This window comes from Benincasa hispida, chromosome 8, assembly GCF_009727055.1.
Source record: "Benincasa hispida cultivar B227 chromosome 8, ASM972705v1, whole genome shotgun sequence".
In the NCBI taxonomy this organism is placed as follows: domain Eukaryota; kingdom Viridiplantae; phylum Streptophyta; class Magnoliopsida; order Cucurbitales; family Cucurbitaceae; genus Benincasa; species Benincasa hispida.
The window spans coordinates 1,606,436-1,611,462 of record NC_052356.1 but is presented as its reverse complement, the minus strand read 5'-3'; the positions used below and the strand labels follow the sequence as shown (position 1 = coordinate 1,611,462).

The window sequence follows — 5,027 nt, the reverse complement described above, 5'->3', positions numbered from 1 at the left end:
GCAACTCCTTTCATTATATCACCACATAAAATAACGCATCAAGTTTTTGGCGTTGTTGCCGAAGACTTCGGCAATTCAGTGTGCTAACAGTAATTTTTTTGATTTCTTTGCAGCTTTTAATCACTGGCGAATTACGACCCAGAGATTGAAAGAACATTCCGACGAAGACTACGAGATAGTCGCCAACCACAAGAGAAAGATAATATGGCGGAACAATCTAGAAACGGAGCACCAAATGAAAACAATGTCAGGCGAATCAAATCCTACTGGCAGAGGACCACAATAGGCCCATTCGGGACTATGCGTCGGCCAACTTTTACGATTTCTCCCAGGAATCATGAGGCATGCTCTTGATGGATCGAGATTCGAAATGAAATCGGTGATGCTGCAGATGATCCAGACTACTGGACAGTTTAGAGGAAGGCATGGCGAAGACCTGCATGCCCACCTCCGAAGCTTCATAGAAATCTGCAACACTTTTGTGTTCCCGAATATCTCTACGGAGGAAGTTCGACTAACTTTGTTCTCATTTTCGTTGTGTGACCAGACACAAAAATGGGCGTATTCTCTTGAAATGGAGGAGATTACTTCTTGGGAACAAGTAGTAGAGAAGCTTATGAAGAAATATTTCCCACCAACTGAGAATGCTAGGAGAAGGAAATTAATAACCAATTTTGAATAGGAAACTGATGAATTGCTCAACGATGCTTGGGCGAGGTTTAAGAGGCTGGTAAGAGACTGCCCACATAACGGCTTACCAGATTGCTTACAGATGGAGATTTTCTACCAAGGATTAACCCCTGCATCGCAGACCACTGCCAATGCAGCAACAGCTGGAGGTCTGCTAGATAAAACGTATGAGGAGTTCAAAAATATCCTTGATCGCATTACAAAAAATCACGAGGACTGAAGAGAAACCGATTAAAGATTAAGAATTAAAGACAATGACGCGAACAAGGGGCTAGCGCATCCCTTTAGAACCAAATGACTGCGATGATGAGTTTAATACAAGGCATCGCAATTAACAACACGGTAGTGAAAAAAGGGCAGGTCAACGCAATTACTTAAACGACAGCAAGTTGTGTCATCTACGGAGATGCACATCCGATGGAAGAATGCCTAGAAAATACGTAGTCAGTATGCTTCATAAAGAATACAACCCTGGGTGGAGAAACCACCCCAATTTCGCATGAAAAATCAACAACAAAGCTTTCAACCAGTGGCGTAAAAAGAAGGGCCACTCGGATTTTTCCCGCGAACCAACGATCCAACACATAACCAAGCCAACAGTTCGCAGGCATCGCAATCTTCATCCTTAGAGAGCTTGCTTAAGCAGTACATTGAGAAGAACGAATCAGTGCTTTAGAGTCAAGTAACGTCCATCCGAAATCTCGAATTTCAGCTAGGACAGATTGCGGGCGAACTCAAAAAAAGACCGCAAGAAGCGTTGCCAAGCTCAACTGAGCTCCTCTACAATGCTGGGGGTACGAGGAAGGAATAATGCTTAGTAGTCTCCTTGTTAAGCAAAACAATGACTGCAGAAGGAAGGGAGGAACCCATCGCGACCAGCTTGAATGCAGTAACCACTGAGAACCCGTTGACATATGTTTTAGAAGAGCCCGAGAAGATGAAACCAAAAGTTGCGTCCATCTGTAAGCCTCTAGAACATGAGATAGAAGAAGTCCAGCTACCACCATTCCTGCAAAGATTGAAAAAGAAACAAATTCATGAAGATAAAATCGCTACGGAGACATTACAACGATCCCACCAAAAATGTGCGACCCAGGTATCTTCACGATACCATGCTTCATTGGAGGGGTCTACAGTGGCCAAGCACTATGCAATCTTGGGGTGAGTATAAATGTAATGCCACTATCAATCTTCAAACGATTGAATATGGGCAAACTCACGCCCACAATGGAAACTCTTCTACTTGCGAACAGATCACGAATACACCCCGAGGGAGAGTTGAAAGATGCCACAATCTCGATTGACAAATTCATCTTGCCGGCAGACTTCATCATTTTGAATTATAAAGCGGACAAAGTTGTGCCCGTCATATTGGGACGATCATTCCTCTCGACTGGTCGCGCTCAAATTGATGTGCGCAAGGGGGAAATTGTGATGAACATTAATGGGAAAAGGCTCTAGATTAAGGTAGTCAAGATTTCAGAAGATCGAGAAAAGAAGAAAAAGCCACTGTGGACATGAAAATTCCAGCTTGAAATAAGCAGTCCCTGAGTTACTATGCGACTCAACCTCATCAAGGACGCAATCCTTTTGAATATCCTTTTTGTTTCTTATCAATGCTTCATGAACTCTCTTGCTGTTATCTGTTATCGCATATTTGTTCATTGCTTAAAGAAAAAGAGAGAAAATAATAATGTGATTGTGTTGAACGATCCTGGTAAACGATTTTACTAACTTTGTTTTTTTATGATTATTTGACTCTCTCAATGTTTTTCTTGCAACAATCAAGGTAAACGATTGTGGAGGCGCTACACAAAGACGCGATTACTTTATTCCGTCACTGCAATCCAAAGAAAGTAGATCGCCGCAAAGCAGGATGCGTCAACAAATATTGCGGGCAACAACACAAATTTGGGGGTTGTGTCTTTCCTTGACTTTATTCCAAATTTTGCACTATCGCATTGCATTTTAATTTTGGAAATTTTATCACCGCATCCTCTTTGGTTACCGCAATCATTTAACATTGATCAATTTAGTAAATCACCGCATGATTTCTCTTTCCCAATTATGATTTCAATGATGAAACGCAGGCTTCTATTTTTTCGTATACACTAGAGTCAACTTAATTTTAGGACAGTCATCTCATGAAATATTTCTAGAAGTTAGTGGTCTGCTAGCTTTCTTTCAAATTGACCCTTTATGAAACTTCCTAAGAACATCGCATGACTTCTTTCAATCTTTTGGCAATGAGGACATTGCCGTATTTTAAATTTGGGGGTGCAGTATTCATTTTTTACCTTGCTATTTTTAGCCTTGTTTATATATATAAAAAATCATAACGTTGCGATCGGATTCTACTTGTAGTTGGATGTCCGCATGACATACGTGGGGGCAAGCCAAAACGAAGGTAGGAATCGTGATCAACGCATAAATAAATGACCGCAACTCCGCTGCCAAATGGGCATGAGTTTAGTCTGAGAAAGAACTCCTTGCTCGTAGTTGGATGTCCGCATGACACATGAGGGGGCAAGCGAAAACGAAGGCGAGACACTTGGATTAGCGCAAGTTCAGAGGAAAAAAAATAATGTCTAAAATATGCAAAGATAAAAAAAAATGCAGGTTTGCGTTGATAAAAATATACAAGATTACAGTGCTAAGTTATAAAACAATGCAAGTTTGCGTTGATAAAAATATACAAGATTGTGTCCAAAAAGCATTCAGTTCACAATATTGCGGTCGCATACGTCCAACGCATTAAAACAGTTAACTTATGTATTTTTGTGCAGAACATGCGTTGACACAAGGTGGAAAATGCGATCCAAAGAAATCAACGGCCGAGCGCATCAAAAGATTGCGTTAACGCAAGGCTATGCAGTCATTTGCGCTTGCAAGTATCTGCTTAAGAAGGTTTTCGTATAGAGCCAGCATAACTTGGTGGGTGCATCTGGGTGAAAAGCGTAATAAATCACGATGAGACAGAAAGCTGATGATGGTCGATTCCGAATTAAGTTGACAAGTCGTTAACGAACTACTGTAGCAAGTACATTCAACTTTTCGATGACAAATATTCGACGCATCAGACAGAGAATTAATACCATCCCATCAGTGCAATCATGAGAGAGAAGAAGCCTTTGACCCTGAAGCTCTATAAATACCAGAGGCCACCCTCAGTGAAGAGTTCGACAGTTAGAGAATTTTCCCCTTAGTTAGAATTAGTAGTGTTCTTAGTTCTCTTTTACTTAGAAGGCGGAAGTGAAGAAAGTGAGATTGTACCGAGAGATCGTTCCGGTGAACTTGGAAGAGTGTCGGAAGCGTCAAGATCAGAGAGAGGACCAACTCCTGTGGAAGTAGGAACATCTTTTGAGCAAAATAGAATTAACAGTGTAAAGGCCTTGGGAAGCAAGGAATTGCTACCAGGCTCTCTATCCTTATCTTCCATTGTCATTTTCTACTCTGAACTTATCTATAGAAATGGAATTTACATCTTTATATCTGTTCACTCTTTGTACATTACGCATGAGTAGCTAAATCTGTCAAATGGGTTGAGAAGCACTTAGCTAACATGATTGGGGATCTTCATTCTATTCGATTATCTTGTATTATATATGCGTCATTTGTCCATTAGAGATACTTAAGAGGGTAATCTAAGGATAGAATCTAGGCTTGGAAAAGTCAGGTTAGAATCTAAGCTCGGGGGAGTTAGATTAGAAACGCATAATCAAGAGATAGAAGCTTAGGAATAAGCGCTGTTTTCTATTAGCGCATCGCATGCATCCTAGGGATAGGTTATGATTGTATGCGGTCACCTTGTCCTTATGTGCATCTCGCATCATCGCATAGGCAAGAAGTAGAGACTTAGGAATAAGCTCTATAGACATTATCGCATTCATCGTATGCATCCTAGAATTAGGAGCTACTGCATTGCATTGGAAAATGATTGTTGTCACATAAGTGTAGCATGATCTCATAGTTTGAATGCATTCTCGGGAAACGCTAGCTAAAGACCTTCTTAACCCGTTCCTTCGCATACTCAGTGTATCTTCCGCATAATCAATCTATTCTTAAATCCGTCGCATACTTTTTATACTTCAAACAACAAACCAACCAAACCATTAATTCATGTGTTACCGCAAAGTGATCTTAAAAATTATTACCACATATTGTGTTCCTTAGTCCCTTAGTTCGACCCTGGACTTACTAGGAAACTCCGCAGGATTTATACTTGGGTTCTGCTGAGAAAGCTTGTTGCACAATGCATTTTCTATCACCGCAACTCCTTTCATTATATCACTGCATAAAATAACGCATCACTTTCACGTCCCTAAAAATTCACTACG

General features: G+C 40.7%; 1 non-coding gene across 1 annotated transcript; it reads right to left on the bottom strand.

The window, feature by feature from the left end:
* Positions 1 to 649: 649 nt before the first annotated feature.
* On the bottom strand, positions 650 to 756 carry LOC120084296. The gene has a single exon (XR_005483660.1). It is a non-coding gene; the product is annotated as a small nucleolar RNA R71 (small nucleolar RNA).
* Between the last annotated feature and the right edge of the window lie 4,271 nt (positions 757 to 5,027).